At 38.7% G+C, this 17,608-nt stretch overlaps 1 long non-coding RNA gene across 1 annotated transcript in view; it reads left to right on the top strand.

The window, feature by feature from the left end:
- The first annotated feature begins 5,354 nt into the window (after positions 1-5,354).
- The window catches only part of LOC309604968, a 34,200-nt gene continuing 21,946 nt past the window's right edge, over positions 5,355-17,608 (top strand). Inside the window, exon 1 of the long non-coding RNA XR_014231183.1 lies at positions 5,355-17,608. This exon is cut by the window's right edge and continues 16,289 nt beyond it. This is a non-coding gene — a long non-coding RNA (uncharacterized lncRNA).

Genomic DNA, 17,608 nt, shown 5'->3' with positions numbered 1-17,608 from the left:
ACCTATCACGACTAGCTTATAGGGCTCTTTGTCAGCCCAGGACAGTCCATTCTAATTAGGGCAAACTCAGATATTCTGGCTACCCAAACAAGGGAAATGACAATATCCAATTTGGAGGATAAAGCTCTCGAGCTGCAGGAAATATTATCAATGCTAAGCAATCAATACACTGACAGTAAAAATAAAGACATATTGAGAACTACAACCCAGACCTCGAGTAAAGGACAATTGCTAGGTAAGATTGCCCAGGAAGTAATCATAAAAGCTCTTATACCAGTCTCTCAGTGATATTTTAGAGAATTTAGTCCATTAGATATAGCTAGACACCCACTTTCAGTTCTATTAATTATATATGAAACATTTTTTAATTATAACAAACATGCACCTATAATTATAAAACAGTCCACATTTTAATGTTCAGTGGTGTTAGGTTTTACCTTTAAAAGCTCTGTAAGGTCTAGTGAGGGTGAACACTTTAGAGCCAAAGATGATCTAACAATCTTCACTTTCCTTGGCCCTAATCAGCTCCGGGCACTAGTGCCCTTCATCTTTAGTATCAGTTTTGTGTGATTCATCAAGAAGACATGAGAAGAGAAAGAAGTAACATCTGGAACCTGGCACAAGTCTGAGTGTGGAAGAGTTGGGCTCTATCCTCACTGGCTATGTGCCAGTACATTGTCAGTCTTCCACCTCAGATCCTGAGCAGTAGCCCAGTTTTCTGCTGAAGCAGGAGTCCTTCCTGGAATCCCAGCCTACTTGCAGGAGTCCTTACAAGGCACAGGCCTTGAGAATACCCTATCACCAGGATTTGGAACCTGCCCAGTGTTCTCCCAGATGCTGCCTACAAACTGAAGTTTCACCTAAAACCTCACTCTATGAAATACCATTGGATATTGTCTAAGTCACCTTGGGCTGCTATAGCAGAATGCCACAGACTTGATGCCTTAAACAACAGGAATGTGTTTCTCACAGCGCTGGAGGCTGGGAAGTTCAAGATCAGGGTGCCAGCCTTTTTGGTTTCTGGCAAAAGCTCTCTTCCTCACTTGTTGTTGGCCACCTTCTCAGTGCATCCTCACATGGAAGAGAGTGAGTGACAGCAGATTCTCTGGTGTTTCCTCTTATAAGTACACTAATCCCATTGGATTGGGACCCCATCCTCATGACTTCATTTAACCTTTATTACCTCCTTATAGGCCCTATCACCAAAGAGTCACAATGGGGGTTAGGACTTTAATGTATAAATTGGGGACAGGGAGACATAATTCAGCCTATAGCAGATATAAACACTAATCTAAATCTAAATCAAGCCTAAGTTACCCATGTACATTCAAGAACAACAGTAACAAAGCAACAATGTTTATTGTTTATTAAACACTTACTTTCACCAAATATTTAGGATAATATTACTAGGTCAATTATTATTTTTTTCTACTTTGCAGCAGAGGAAGTTGAAGCCTTCAGGTGTAAAACACCCTAAACAAGGCCACAGAGCTACAAAATGACAGAGGTGGAACTCAAATCCATGTCTATAGGAATTCAAAGCCCAAATGAGACCTGTCTACTGTGCCTTCTTAGGTGGAAATTATAATTCAGATCGCTGATCAGCCTTCAGTCCCAGCCTCTTCCCTTTCCCCACCTGCCTGAACTGTGGAGATTATTAAAGTTTGCCTCATAGACACACCTGAGTTTTGGCAATTATGGAGCTGACAGCAAGTCAATTAAAATGTATTTATTCAACACCCATGATCAGACACTGGGTAGAGCACTAGGTTACTACTTAAATATCTACATATGCCTGAAAAGATTAATTTAGAACCAACAGATTCAGATGGTACTTTGGTTACTGTAATGAAATTTTGCCGCATTCTGCCTCTTTGATTCATGCTCTTCTTATTTAAAATTCTTCATTGTTCTTTGTGATACACCAGCTGTTAAGCTGATCTCACATACATCTTCTTCTATCTTAGGCTTCCCAGCACAATATCCATTTAGTCTTTATTCAAAATACATAGGTGACTCTTGAACAACACAGGTTCAGACTGTGTGGGTCCACTTATACATGGATTTTTTTCAACAGTAAATCTACAGTACTACATGAACCAGGGTAGAACCAGGGTTGCAGAACTGCTGATACTGAGGAACCACAGATACAGAGGAACCACATATATTAAGGGCCAGCTATACGTTATATGAAGATTTTTGAGTTCATGAAGTTTCAGCACCCCTAACCCCACCCCACCCCTGCATGATGTTCAAGTGTCAACTGTACTTATTGAGCCCCTACTATGTGTCAGGCACTGTTCTAGGCATTTGGGATACATCACAAAACAAAATAGACAAATATCCCCACCATAGTACTAATATGCTAGCATAGGGAAACAGAAACTGGTAGCCATATTAAATAAGTAAAGTATGTAATGTGTAGAAATTATGATATGGACTATGAAAAAAGAAAAGGCAGCACAAGGTAAGGGAGATCAAGAGCATGAGAGAAGAGGGTCAAGGTGAACCTCTCTGAGAAAGAGACACGTAATCAAAGACATATAAGATAAACAACTGAGGAAGAGCATTTCAGACACAGGAAACGACACCTGCAAAGAACTTGGGGTGAAAGCATGCCTGGGCATGCTTGAGGAACAGCAAAGAGACCAACGTAGCAGTAGCCCAGCGAATGACAGAAAAGTCAGAGAGTTAATGGGGCACCAGATAAAGAAGGACCTCTGGCCACTGTAAGAGTTTCCATTTTTTACACTGAATAAAATGGAAAATCATTTCAGGATTCTGAGCAGAGGAATAACAATGACCAGACTCATATTTTTAAAGGATCATCCTGTCTGTTATATAAAGGACAGATTGTAGGGCAGCAAGGATGGAAGCAGGGAGGCCAGTTAGGAGGCCATTGCAATTATGAATGGCAGACTGGTTGGGGAGAGCATGGCGGTGGCAGTGGTGGTGGTGGTGATGATGGTGGTGATGGTGGTGGTGGTGGTGATGGTGGTGATGGTGGTGGTAGTGGTGATGGTGGTGATGTTGTTGGTGATGGTGATGGTGGTGATGATGGTGGTAGTGGTGGTGGTGGTGGTGATGATGGTGGTGGTGGTGATGTTGGTGGTGGTTGTGGTGATGGTGGTGGTGGTGGTGGTGGTGGTGATGGTGGTGGTGGTGGTGGTGATGGTGATGGTGGTGGTGGTGGTGGTTATGATGGTGGTGATGGTGGTGGTGATGTTGTTGGTGATGGTGGTGGTGGTGGTGATGATGATGGTGGTGGTGGTGGTGATGGTGATGGTGGTGGTGGTGGTTGTGGTGGTGGTGGTGGTGATGATGGTGGTGGTGGTGGTGATGGTGGTGGTGGTGGTGATGTTGGTGGTGGTGGTAGTGGTGGTGGTGATGTTGGTGATGGTGGTGGTTGTGGTGATGATGGTGATGGTCGTGGTGGTGATGATGGTGGTGGTGGTGATGAGGAGGAGAGGTGGTTAGATTCTGGACATACTTTGAAAGTAAGAGAAGCCTCATCTATGAACCCAGCGCTGCCAGTTCTTGAGCCAAAGGACAAGAAGTGTGTCAACAGGCTTAGCCCTTAATGCAGGAGGTTAAGGTACATAAAATAATATCTAACATAGTAAGTACTTATTACCCACCAGTCATACTAAGAGTCCCGCTAGTAAGATAGGAAACTCAAGCACAGAAACATTAAATGATTTTAGTTAGTAAGCAGAAGAACTGGGATTTGAAGCCAGAACATCTGGCACTGGAACCCTCACAAATAACCACTCCCCATACAGCTTTGCTGGTTAAGGCACACTTTATAGACTTGAGATCTGGTGACTCAGGGACAAATAGCTGGAGCTGATACAGCAAGGGCGAATCAGGGTAACCTCTAAAATGCAGCAGTCCCTAACTCACCACTGAGGCAGAAAACCCGTAATAAAGCAGTGACAACTAATGAACTTGATTCTAAAGTGAATGAATCTCTGGGCACAAGGTGATTCCATACTGGGATGACAACTAAGTATAAATATGGCAGTTTTACACACTACCCTATTTTTTAAGCAGTATATGGCACGTGATTTAACACTTCCTTAATGATAGAGGACAACATCATGAAACTTCACTAGAACACTGTGGTCCAGGAAGCACAGCTACTTATGCCATTTGGCTTTGAGGAAGGTTTTGGTACGATTCTTTTTTAAAAGAATATATTGAAGTTTGAAATGAGAAAAAGAGATAAAGTAGCTGGCAGAATATGAGCAGTGTTTTTGCAGCTTAGCCTCAGGAGAGATAAAGGGAATTGATTCAGAGTATAGCTGGGCCTTAAGGACTGCCTTTCTGCCTCTGAGGAGGAGGACATGGAGATGAAAGGGGGCTTACAGGAATGCTACTATCCTATGACTGGCATTTCCCTGGGAGGAGACAAAGCCATATGTGAGGTCAGAAAACACAGGTGAGCGCCCTCCCCTTCTCCAGTCTAGGCATGTGCTTATATGTTCCCAAATTTCCCTTTCATAAACATCCAAAATGCACCATGCCTGCAATGCTGACGGCTGACAGGAGAAATTGCAACATGCAGATGATATTACAGGGACTGTCTTGCTGGAAGGAGGACCCCAAGGCTTGTGTCTTTGTGGGAAAGGAACTGAAGTCCACACAGATTAGTGTCGTTACTTTGCGTTTGGGGTTTGACAGCCTAGGAGACCAGAAAAATATCAGAACTTGAATTAGAGGGGTCTAACTCCCTCTTAAAACAGCTTTCAAGTCTTCTAAGTAACCTGTCATTTTGGATTAGGCATCATATTTTTATGTGGACTTTAAAAAATCTAAGCATGGTGCATTTCACAGCTTTAATAGGCAGAATTCTGAAATGGTTCCCAAAATATTCCCACCCCTGGTGTATACAAACTTCCTCCCAGTGATTCAATCAAACACTAATCTGATGCTGCTGTGGAGGATTATATAGATATAAAAAAAGTCCCAAATCAGTTGACCTTAAGACGGAAATTATCTTCAGTGGGCCTTCAGTGGGTCTGACCTAGGTCCTAAAGAACTTGTCCCTCCTGGTGAAAGAAATTCAAAGTATGAGGCGGTTCAGTACAACAGAGATTCTTTGTTGCTCACTTTGAAGATGCAGGAAGCCAAGTGGCAAGGAATACGGGTGGCATCTAGGTGCCGAGAGCAGTCCCCAGCTGATAGCCAATAAAGAAAACAGGACCTCAGGGACTTCCCTGGTGGTCCGATGGTTAAGACTCCCCGCTCCCAAGCAGGGGGCCCAGGTTCGATCCCTGGTCAGGGAACTAGACCCGGAGTGCCGCAACTAAAGATCCCACGTGCCGCAACTAAAACCTTAGCCAAATAAATAAATAAATAAATATTTTTAAAAAGAAGAAAGAAAACAGGACCTCAGTCCTACAACCACAAGGAACTGAAGTCTTCCAATAACCTGAGTTCATCCCCAGATCCTCCAGAAAGTAACCCAACCTCGCCAGCACTCTGATTTCAACCTGTGAGACCCTGAGCAAAGGATGCCACCATGACATACCAGACTTTTGACCCACAGAACTGTGAACTGATAAATGGGGGTTGCTTTCAGCAGCTGAACTTATGGTAATTTGTTACACAAGATAGAAACTAATACAATTGCTAAAAGCACATTTTGGAAAATAAATCACTAGTAGAACTATTTAAGATGTGATTAATTCATTGAAAAAAATCCTTCCTCACCTGGATTCTTTCTTTCATTTTTTTCCTCTATCAGATGTTTATATTTCATATTTTGGCATTTCTTAAAGCAAGCTGTCTTACTTCTGTTGCTGCTAAATACTAATCATATGACCTAAGTTTCACTATGAAATTTATGCAGAATCAACTAGCAAAGAAAGCATTTCTGAAAATGATTTTAGTATGTTACAATTTAATTAATATGAAACCATCTGTGAATAAATTAGTCTATCTCTCAATAGTTTATCTCTAATTAATCTTGCTTATTCAGACTATTGCCCCATTTTTCTTCCTTCCTAATGAAGTTCATACCATGGGAGGGAGACCCAAGAGGGAGGAGATATGGGGATATATGTATATGTATAGCTGATTCACTTTGTTATAAAGCAGAAACTAACACACTATTGTAAAGCAATTATACTCCAATAAAGATGTTAAATTTTTTTTAAATTAAAAATAAGTGATTATTAAATCATATTATCCACAATCTCTACATTTCTACATACGATCCATTTATACATTGAAATATTTTAAAAGCCTCTTCAGAACTCAAAGGTAAAAGGCTGTAAAAAATATAACATCATGGTTAATAAATGTAAAAGAAATTCTAATGTCTGATTAGAGAATTTTAGTCAGAATCAAGGGTTTTTTAAAATTCAAAGCGTTGCAACTATAAATTGTTGGCTTTCATAGAATAGCTAAACCAATGTAGATATACTAAAAGTATTATTTAATATACTCAAAATTTTTAATTAAAGTTTTTACTAATAGAGACTTTTAAAAGTTTTTACTAATAGAGACTTTATTAATACGAAAGGAAAAAATCCTCTCCTTTCATATTTAATACAAAATATTATTAAAATAATACTCATATAAATAAAATCTCTATGTCCCCTTATGTCTTATTGTTTTAAAGGCAGGGACAAAAACAAAAGTATTCAACTGAGGCCTAGAGCTTTAGGGAGAGATGACTCCTGTTGCTAAGAAACAGAAACCTCAAAAGCAGAGTCCAGATTCTGGGATCATGATTGAACAAGATTTCTGGCATTTGCTATAAGCTAATGAGGCTCCTCAGAACCTAACCTACCAGCCAGGGTGTTAATGGAGTTTAATTGCCAGGGAAAACCCAAACCTGGCTGAAAAGGTCCTGTGATGGCTCAACTCCTAAAGCAATTCCCACTATTTTATAAACTTGCCAACAAACAAAGCGTTCAGCTAAACCAGTGAAGCACTGATGAAATTAGGTGGACTGTTGACTGCAAGTGACAATCACTTAAGCAATAAAAAGGTATTTTTAGGCCACTTAGCTGAACAATCCAGAGGTGACACTAGCTTGAGGCGCAGCTAGATGAAGAGCCTGAGCTCTGTTCCACAGACTCTCTCCATGGAGCAGGCATAGGGGTCCCCAGCACCCCACTCCTGGCAAACAACCAGCCTAACAGCTCCTGTTGTATGAGAATATCTGCAAAACTTCTGAAGAGGTTCTGAGGAGCAGTCTGACAGCCCTGGTTTAGGAGCACATGCCCATCTCTGTAGCCGGGAGTAGAAAGGGTGGGGAAATGTGGTAGGCTAAGATTGTTACCAAACTTGGGGACACTCCCCCATGCACAATAAAGCCAATCTACTGACACCGGCTTGTGGTGAAGTAAACTGTAGCATTTATTGCAGGTGCCAAGCAAGGAGTATAGATGGCTAATGCTCAAAAGATCCCAAACTCTCCAATGGATTTCAGGGAAGAATTTTTATAGACAAGGTGAGGGAGAGAATCACAGGGTGTGTGTGATCAGCTCGTGCACAATTCTCTGATTGGCTGAGGGTGAGGTAATAGGGTGGTGTCACAGGGGTTAGTATCATCAATACTCAGGCTCTAGCCAATCTGGGGGCTACATGCTCATGGTCATCATGAAGTTATCTTCTTCTATCTGGTGGGGGTTTTAGTATCTGTGAAACACCTCCGGAATGTGAATCAGACACTATTATCTATGTCCTTCAGGGAGAAATTAAAGATTCTGTGACAACCATGTGGCTGATTTACTGTTCAAATTTTTCCTTGCTCCCCTGGCCCAACTGCTATTTTTTTGTTACTACACGTTCACATTCTTTCAATATTTAATTCTTGAGCCAGCCTTTTGTGACTTAGGGGAAGCCTGGGAGACTAAAGCTTTTCTACTAACAAGAGGCAGGTGGAGGACATTGTGGGGGGGTAGCCGGTCCCAGGAAGGCCCTATAGAGTCCTGCTTGGTTACGAGGTGTGCAGTTATACCCAAGATACATTTGTTTCCTTTAGAGAGGTTATGTTCTGTGATCAGAAGAAGATTGTATGCCAGGAGAAAAAATATATAGAGGTCTTTATACCTCAGAAGGGGAATCCTCATCTATGCCACTCTCAAAGATAGCCATTGATGATGAATGATGAACCAGGGAGATACTGCTAGCAAGAACCTGAAAAAATTAGTCTGTCCCCTGGAGGAAATCAGCCTTCTAGCAGAGCAGGGAGATCTTTTAGATATCTGTCTAGCAGACGTAAAACATATAACAGGACAGCAACTTCACTGTATTCATTTCCTTCTATGAAATAGGAATTTTTAAATTATATTTAAAGGTAGGTGAGGACAAATTCCACAGTGTCATGTGTAAGACTATGAGGAACTGGATTTACTGGAAAAACATAGAAATCAAGAATTAGAATTAAGAGGCCTAGAGCCTGCTTCCTCTCATCATCACAGAGAGAAGTCTGCAGAAATCAGCTCCGCATACTCCTTGACACACCACAGGTTCCTGTCTGCAGGGGATGGATTGTTACTGAGTCCAAACTCATTCTACTCGCCACACAACAGGCCAATAAATCAGGAAACGAGGTGTTGGGGCAAGGTATAACGACTTTATTCGGAAAGCCGGGAATCTGAGAAGATGACGGACTAATGTCCTAGAGAACCATCTTATCAAAGTCAGAATTCAGGCTTCTTTTATACTAAAAAGGGGAGGGGTGTGGTCAGTTGTTGCAAACTTCTTGGTGCCAGAATCCTTTGTTCTTGCAACCGTCCATGTAGGTCAGGTCACGATGTTCCTGTAAACCTCCAACAAGACAAATGTTATTCTCTGTTCTGCGACATTTTTATCTCCTTGTGAATCGAAAAGTGTTATACCCTTAAAAGTCAGAGCCTTGAAAATGGACTATCGTATATGTTTTAGGCTGTAGGCAACATTCTTAAAGCAAAAGCAATAGAATACAAAGTTTAAAGTAAAAGAAACAGATCTAATATGGAGTCAGATTTGTTCTTCCCTATTACAGGATCCTGACTCTTGACTCCCTTAAAATGCAGTCATGATAAGGTTGGGATAAGGGATATAAATAGAAAGGATTTAGGCACCAAAGAGTCTGAGTATAAACGCCAACACAGCTGGGAAGAGTTGTCTGAGAATGCCAGCTGCCATCACCTCATTACCTGTAAGTAGTAGCTGCTGCGGGTGAGAGAAGGGGCTCTCTGTTACTGTGTGTCCAAGCACAGCCATTCCTTCTAGGGGAGGAGGAGCAAGCCTCTGTATCTAAGTTGCTGAACAACTTTCCATTTCCCTTCCAATATTAAATTTGTCATTTAACCTCAATTGCAGGATCAAGAAGAGCCACATTCAAATTTGACTGGTGAAATAAATACCACCCAAAATGCTGGACATGGAACAGGATAGAGAGACTGGGTGGGTTATCTCCCTTTAAAGAGTGTTTAGGTGTGGGATTTTGCTATTGTTCTTGGTCTTCAATATGGGATAATTTGTAATGTGATTTGGGATGCTTCTAGAACTGTGAGAGTGAAATGAAGGTTGGCCGTGGGGGTCAGGACCTGTGGTGTGCTAGGCAGCACAGGCATGGCAAGGTGTGAGCAGTGACAGTTATTGTTTTTGGCTATCCCATAGGGTCCATGTGGATTTTTTCCTCATCCTCATTCACCTGGCAAGAGGCCCAAAGAAGCCCACCTATTTGTTTCCCTCCTTTCTGTAGATACAGTGATTGAGTTATTCAGAAGCTGATGTGTAGCCTAAGCAGCTCCAGTCAGAATCATTCCCTGGAATCATCTGTAAAGTGTATCCTGTTAATCCCTGCTCAGAACTTTATAGTGACTTCCCATTAGAATTAAAGCCAAACCCCTTAGCATGGCCTATGAGAACTGCATGACCTAGCTTCTATTTCCTCATCAACTTCCTCATCACTTGACATCCTATGACCTTATCAACACACTCCAGCCATAGTGGGTATCTCTTAGTTCCTATAACATGTCAAGCTCATTCCCATCTCAAGGATGTTTTCTTTGCCTCAAATTCTCTTGGATTCTTCTCATGCTGATTCTTTTTTCTTTTTTCTTTTGGTAACTTTTTAAAAATATAATTTCAAATTTACAGAAAAGCTACAAGAAGAGTAAAATGAATTCTTGTATACCAGTTATTCACATTCATCAATTGCCACATTTTGCCCCATTTGCTTTTTCATTCTCCCTATATATATATTTGTATGTATATGACATTTATTTAAACCATGTGAGCTTAAGTTGGAGACAATGTGCCCCCTACTTCTAAATACTCTTATGTGCCTTTACTAAGAATGAGGACATTTTCTTTCAGAACTAGAATGTAATGAACACAAATCAAGAAACTTAACAGGAATACAACACTATTATCTAATCCACTTTGCATATTCAAATCTCATCAATTGTCCCAATGATAGCCTTTATAGCAATTTGTTTTTCAGTCCATTAGCTCATATAATGTTTCATTGTGACATCTCTTTACTATCCTTTTATCTGGAAATGTTCTCAGACTTTTGTATCTTTCTTATTCATACATTACAAATATGGGAAATATCTTTAATAGCTATCAAATATAGTTATAAATACTTCTGATATGTGACTTCAAACTCCCTGAACTTAAATATTTCCATCTGAAGGTTATTCTTCATAGGAATTGTTGTGTAACTGTTACCACGTCCAAGCTCATACTGCTCACTGCACAACATGCCAATAAATCGAGAAATGAGCTGTTGGGGCAAGGTATAGCAACTTTATTCAGAAAGCCAGCAGACCAAAAAGATGGGGGACTAGTGTCCCGAAGAACAATTTTGCCTGGGTTTTGGACGCTAGTTTCTTTAATAGAACAATGAAGGGGAGGTGAGGAGATAAAGTAAAAAAGGCGATAAGTTGTTGCAAATGTTTCCTGGTTCCATCCAGACTCCTGAAGAGATATGTTAATTTCTTCTTTCCTGCAGCCATTCACAGATGGGCCTGGTCAGGATGTTTCCTGTGAGCTAAACAAAGGTATTTTAGCTTAACCTCAGGCATGGGAGGTAGGGTCCCCAGAGATGGGCCATTATGTAGACTTTAAGCTATAGGCAATATCTCTTTACAGTGATTAACTTGTAGCAAAAGCAATACAATGCAAAGATTAAAGTAAAAGAAACGGATCCAATATGGAGTCAGATTTGTTCTTGCCTATTACATAACCTGAAAGACCAAGATCACAATAGCCCTTACTTGCATAGTAGCAAAATCTCAGGTCCCCTCTCCTTGAAATGCCCTACACCAAGAAGCACAGCATTTGCAGACTCCTGTCAATGCCTGGCTTTTGCTCTTGTGTAAGTCTGGACTGCTATTATCCTTCTAACCATGGATTCCCTGGACTCAGGGCTCTGCTGCCAACAGTGAGGTAACTACTGAATCATCTCAGAGCTGCTGCTGAAACCATGCTCCACACAATTAACAGGAGCTGATAAGTAACAAAAATTCTTGAACTTGTCTTACAGTCAACAGATAAGGGAACAGCTTGGTAAAACTCCCTTGCTTGCAAACTGCCTTTCCAGCTTCATGCAGACCAGTTGTTTTACAGGAACTTGGAGTCAGCTTCTGCCCAGTGTGAGTAAGCTACGGCCATTTGGGACCACCAACCCTAAAACTGGGACTTGCAGGTGTCTGATAAATGGCCTGTTGACCTCCTAGGACTGGAAAACTCCACCCTCAGTTCATGTAAGCACCTCCATTTTGAACACACGAAAACATGTCATCCAGATGCACCTGCTCAAAACACCAATTACCTTACCTCTTCCCTGCCTCCAATCACCTTTCCTGAAGCCTAAGACCGCCTTGCTTATCCCATAAATATCCCAACCCCCTCAGTTTCGGGGTGGGGGAAGATCTGAGAATTGTCCTCCCTTTTCCGTGCTTGGCTGTCTCGTGAGTAAACTCTTCCTCAGCTGTAAACCTTGGCGTCTCTGTGTTTGGCTTGCTGCGCGTTGATAAATGAACCTGGTTCAGTAACACTGCTGCTGCCCCCGCTCCCACACTAGCCTCTAAAGAAGCAGTTCTCAAATTGGCTGTACATTAGAGTCACCTGAAGTACTTTTAAAAATTCTGGTGCTCCAGGCCAATTAAATCAGATTTTTCTGGAGGAGAGATTCAAGTAGAGTCACTGTTGTCTCCATTCCTTTATAAACATGGATACAGATATGATTAATTCTCTTTAACAGAACCCAAGCCAGGTTCTGCATCTGAACTTTCCTGAAGACAGGAATAAGTAAAGGGAATTTATAACGTTTAAAATTTAAAAATCACCTTACCTTTGGCTAGTTTACATGAATCCAGGCTTCCTGTATTATTCTTATGGGGCTTTTGCAGGGAGCCTCCATGTGTAGCTCCTAGGCTGACTTCTTGTGGCAAAGAAAACTTCCAACCACCATTGGAAGTGCCCACAAGAATATCTAGACTAGGTTCAAGAGGACACTCATAAAGGTAGGAGCTCCTTCTTTAACCAACAATGAGGCCTACCTCTTCATCTTCATTTCCTATTCCAGAGAATTTGCAGTAGGAAAATCCACCTCCTTCAAGACAAATGCCACTTGGTGCCCATAGTAGCAGGTCCAGCGATGACCCCATGGGGCAATCTCACCACAACTACATCCCACTGCAGCTCAAGTAACATACATACAGAAGCAAAAGATTATTTCCTTAAACATTACTTTCCCAAACAGTAAAAAAAAGGACACTGCTTTCCATTTTTAACATTTCTCCATCATGTGTAGTATTTTAATAGTTCAGTCATGATTGATCATCTATAAATTAGTTTAGTTCTGTTTTATGGTCCTTCCTCACCTGCATTCATCCCTGCAGTATTTTTGTATTTTGGCCTAAATACCTGATATCTCTAAAATACTGTTCAAATACAAACAAACATACAAATAAATAAACACATGAATAAATAAAAATAAGCACATCTACACCCCTGCTCACATATGTCCACACAAAATGAAGGCACATTGCAAATTAAATATGCATTTAGAGAAGAACTATTTCTCCAAAAGAAACATAATATACAAAGAATTCTACCTGCAATATAAAGACAATGTTTTGCATTGTCCTAAAGGGTAATTTAATCCTTAGAACAGTTTATTTTGCCATTTCTCAAGCATTTCTATTTTCTCATTATGTTCTCTTGTATTTGTACACATACAAGGTGGCTTTTCCAGAAGACAGAACATTCTGCAGCAAACATGAATCCAGATCAGAGTCTCTTGTAAGAGATAACTGGTCTACAACCCTGACATGACAGTTCTTTTTCAGCTACTGTTATTCCCTACAATATTTTAAAGATCATAGAACAAACTCTACTTCTGCTGAAGCTCAGGACATGATATATTCTTCTTACTCATAACAGTATCTACAAACAGGAAGCTTTTCCCAAGCACAGAGCCTAGTGTGAGAGTTCAGCTCTCAGATGATGAGAGCAGAAATTGACTTCTGCCTGCCTGTCCACAACTTGCTCCAGAAACCAGTGTCTTTTCTCTCAGTAACTGCTGAGTATTTCTGCCAAGCATTTTCAGTCTTCTTTTGGCCTTGGCTCAGGAATGCTCTTACAGATACATCAGGATTCTTAACCCTGAATCACTCATCCAATTTTATGTGTTTCTTATAAGAACACTTTTTTAAAATAATTTCATGATTTTTCTTTTTTGTTACAAAATTAATGAATGTGTATTGTAAAAACTTTTTGAAAATATATCCGCGCAAAGAGAAAAAGGCATTATCATGAAGGCCACCACATAAATATTACTGTAGACTACTTATTTTATAAACCTTCCCCCTGCCATTTTAGGGGATATATGCATTTTTAAACACAGAAGTGGGAACAAGAAATATAAACCATTGTGATTCATTTTCTCATGACAAAATAAATTTTTCCCCATGCCAATAAATGGTCTTCTACAAGGTCACTTAATGGTTATATAGTATGTCAAAGTTAATTTACATAACCAGACACATATTGTTAAGCAAGTTGCTATTTTCTCTTTATAAACAGTATCTTTGTAACACAACTTTAGCCCATATCCATGATTCTTTCCTTGGGATAAATTCCTAAAACCAGAATTACTGGATTGGAAGTTATGCAAATATCTAATTAAAAAAACAGGTACATTGCTAAAATGCCTTCAAGAAAGTTTCATCCAATTTACCCTCTTATTTCAGCACCCTTGCCAATAAAGAATATTACTTAATTTCTAATCTTTTATAATTTGATACATAAAATATGGAATTTCACTTTTTTTAACATCATTTTATATTTTTTCATATAATGTTCTATCTGACTACTTGCAAGTTGAACTTTTTCTGATGTAGGCCAATAGTTTAACTTATGAATTGCCTGGTGATATCTTTCGGCCATTTTCTTTTATTTGATTTTTTTTTCTAAATTAGAGTTCCCCTTTCCTTTGTTCATGTATGTATCATTTTCTTGTAGATTTGTAAGATCTCTTTATATGGAAGACATTAAAAATAAGATGGCCTCCTATATATGTTTCAGTTTTTCACCACTCATTTTTCTTTCCAAAAAGTTCACAGTTTTTTTACATTTATGCATTCAACCAATATTAATAATTATGTAAGAAAATCAACCAAACTTTGCTTACTGGCTTCTATTTTGAGGTCACACTTAGACAAGTCTACCTCTCGATGATGATGTAACTATTCATTTATTTTCTTCCAGTAATTTTATTCTCTATTATTTCAATTTTTAATAGCTAAAATTTAGATCGATCTGAAAACTGTATGATTCATGGAATGAGGTAAGAATCTAAATTTTTAATAAAATTGTTACAAAACCAGTTTTTGTCTAATTCATTTTTCCTCACTGATTTGAAATATTACTCTCATCATGTATTAAATTTTTATACATAACTTGCTGTTTCTGGATTTTTTAGTTTCATTGATCTGTCTTCCTCCTCCTCTGCCAACATCAGGCAATTTTATTTTAATTGTATAGTTTGTCTTTACCCATATCCTTTTTTTTTTTAAATAAAAAGTTTAGCTCTTCCCTAATATTTATTTATTAAAATTAACTTTAGAACCACTTTGGAAAGTTGGGACTTCAATGGGAATTGCATTCTATTTGTAGATTAATCTGAGAAGGATTTACTTCTTTATAATATTATGATTTTGCAGGGCTTTTTTACGTTTCTCTGCCTATCTTGTAGTTCTCTTCAAGAGAGAACTGAAAATTTTTGTCAGATTTATTCCTAAGTATTTTCTAATGAGATTAAAAAAGAAAAAGAGTAAAGACTTTGATCATCTGTCTTAATTTCCACACATGACCTTATGCTGTTCAGCTGCAAATTCTCCTACACAATGGTTTTTAAGGATTCTAAACATTCAGTTGGGAAAAAAGACTATTGTATATCAAAATACTAAATACTTGGGTTAATGAAGTGGTGTTATGGATTTTTTTCTTCCAGAATTTCTGATTATTCTTTATCTTATCATTATATATTAAAAATATATTCAAAATATGAATGAGGAACCTGAAAAGACCAAAAAAAGCCCTCTCATTCTTTCCATTCAAAGCTTCAGCTTCAGGTATAACTGTAGGCATTTAGAGTCTCTAACACACGTGTGTTTGTTAGTCACCCTGACAAAACTATGACGGCCTTGAATTTTTTTCCTACACATTTTACTTGTATATTTCATGGCACCTAGTACAGTATTCTGAAAATAGTAAGTGCCCCGTAAATCATTTCTCCAAGAGTTATCAGGAAAAAAATGAATGAGCCAGGTGAAAGATAGAGGGAAAGGGCTGCAAAATGTGACATGGCATTTCAAAATAAGCATGCATTACCTTTATTTTCCCTACCTCCTTAACTTTTTTGTTAATACACTTTTTTTAAGAGCCGTTTTAGGTTCAAAACAAAATTGAGAGGAAGACACAGAGATTTCCCATATACTCCTGTCCCACATATACACAGCCTCCCCCATTATCAACATCCCCCGCCAGAGTGGTATATTTGTTACAACTGATAAACCAACATTGACACACCATTAACACCCAGAGTCCACAATTTACATTAGGGTTCACTCCTGGTGTTGTACATTCTATAAGTTTGGACAAATGTATAATGACATGTATCTACCATTATAGTATCATATAGAGTAGTCTCACTGCCCTAAAATTCCTCTATGCTCTGCTTATTCATCCCTTCCTCCCCTGTCCCCATCCCCTGGCAACCACTGACCTTTTTACTGTGTCCATAGTTTTCTCTTTTCCAGAATGTCATATAGCTGAATTCAGACAATATGTAGCCTTTTCAGATTGTCTTCTTTTATTTAGTAATACACACTTAAATTTCCTCTCTGTCTTTTCATGATTGGAAAAGCTCACTTCTTTCTAGCACTGAATAATATTCCATTGTCTGGATGTACCACAGTTTATTTATCCATTCACCTACTAAAGAACATCTTGGTCATTTCCAAGTTTAGGCAGTTATGATTAAGCTGTTACAAATATCTGTGTGCAGGGTTTTTGTGTGAACATCTTTAACTTTTAAAATCTCTCTCATTCTCTCTATTTCTACTACCACTGTCTTCATTCAAATTCTCATTGCTTATTTCCTAGAATAAACAACTTTCTGCTAACCAATGAAACTGCCTTCATTCTTGCCTCACTCCAATACTTCCTCCAAAACTGTTTCATTAATTAAAAAAAAAAAACTTTAAAGAAATTCTGATTAATTTTTAAAAAAAATAATCTGATCATGTTACATTCTTGCTTAAAATCATTCATTAGCATTCATGATACGGTTCATTCCTCTTTTTCTTAACTGAAATTTAGTTGATCTACAATGTTGTGATAGTTTCAGGTGTACAGCATAGTGATTCAGTATTTTTGCAGATTATATTCCATTATAGGCTATTAAAACATAATTCCCTGTGCTACACAGTATACCTTTGTTCCTTATCCATTTATATAAAATGGATATATATAGTAATTTATATCTGTTAATCCCATACCCCTAATTTGTCCCTCTCCCTTGCCTCTCCCCTTTGGTAACCACAAGTTTGTTCTCTATATCTGTGTGTCTGCTTCTGTTTTGCATATACAATCATTTTTATTGTTTTTTAGTTTCTACATATAAGTGATGTCATATAGTATTTGTCTTTCTCTGTCTGATGTTTTTCACTAAGCATAATATTCTTTAGATCCATCCACGTTGCTGCAAATAACAGTATTTCATTCTTTTTAATGGCTGAGTAATATTCCACTATATATATATATATATATATATATATATATATATATATATATATATAGGACATCTTCTTAATCCAATCATCTGTTGATGGGGCCTTGGCTATTGTAAATCATGCTGCTATGAACATTGGGGAACATGTATCTTTTCAAATTAGTGTTTTCATTTTTTTCAGGTATATATCCAGAAGTGGAATTGCTGGATCATGTGGTAGTTCTATTTTCTGTTTTTTTAAGGAAACTCCGTACTGTTTTCCATAGTGGCTGCACCAATTTATATTCCCACCAGTAGTGCATGAGGTCTCCCTTTTCTCCACATCCTTGCCAACATTAATTATTTGTTGTT

Source organism: Balaenoptera borealis (assembly GCF_965194805.1).
Source record: "Balaenoptera borealis genome assembly, chromosome: 11".
Taxonomy (NCBI): Eukaryota; Metazoa; Chordata; class Mammalia; order Artiodactyla; family Balaenopteridae; genus Balaenoptera; species Balaenoptera borealis.
This window is presented reverse-complemented; position numbering and strand designations above follow the sequence as displayed.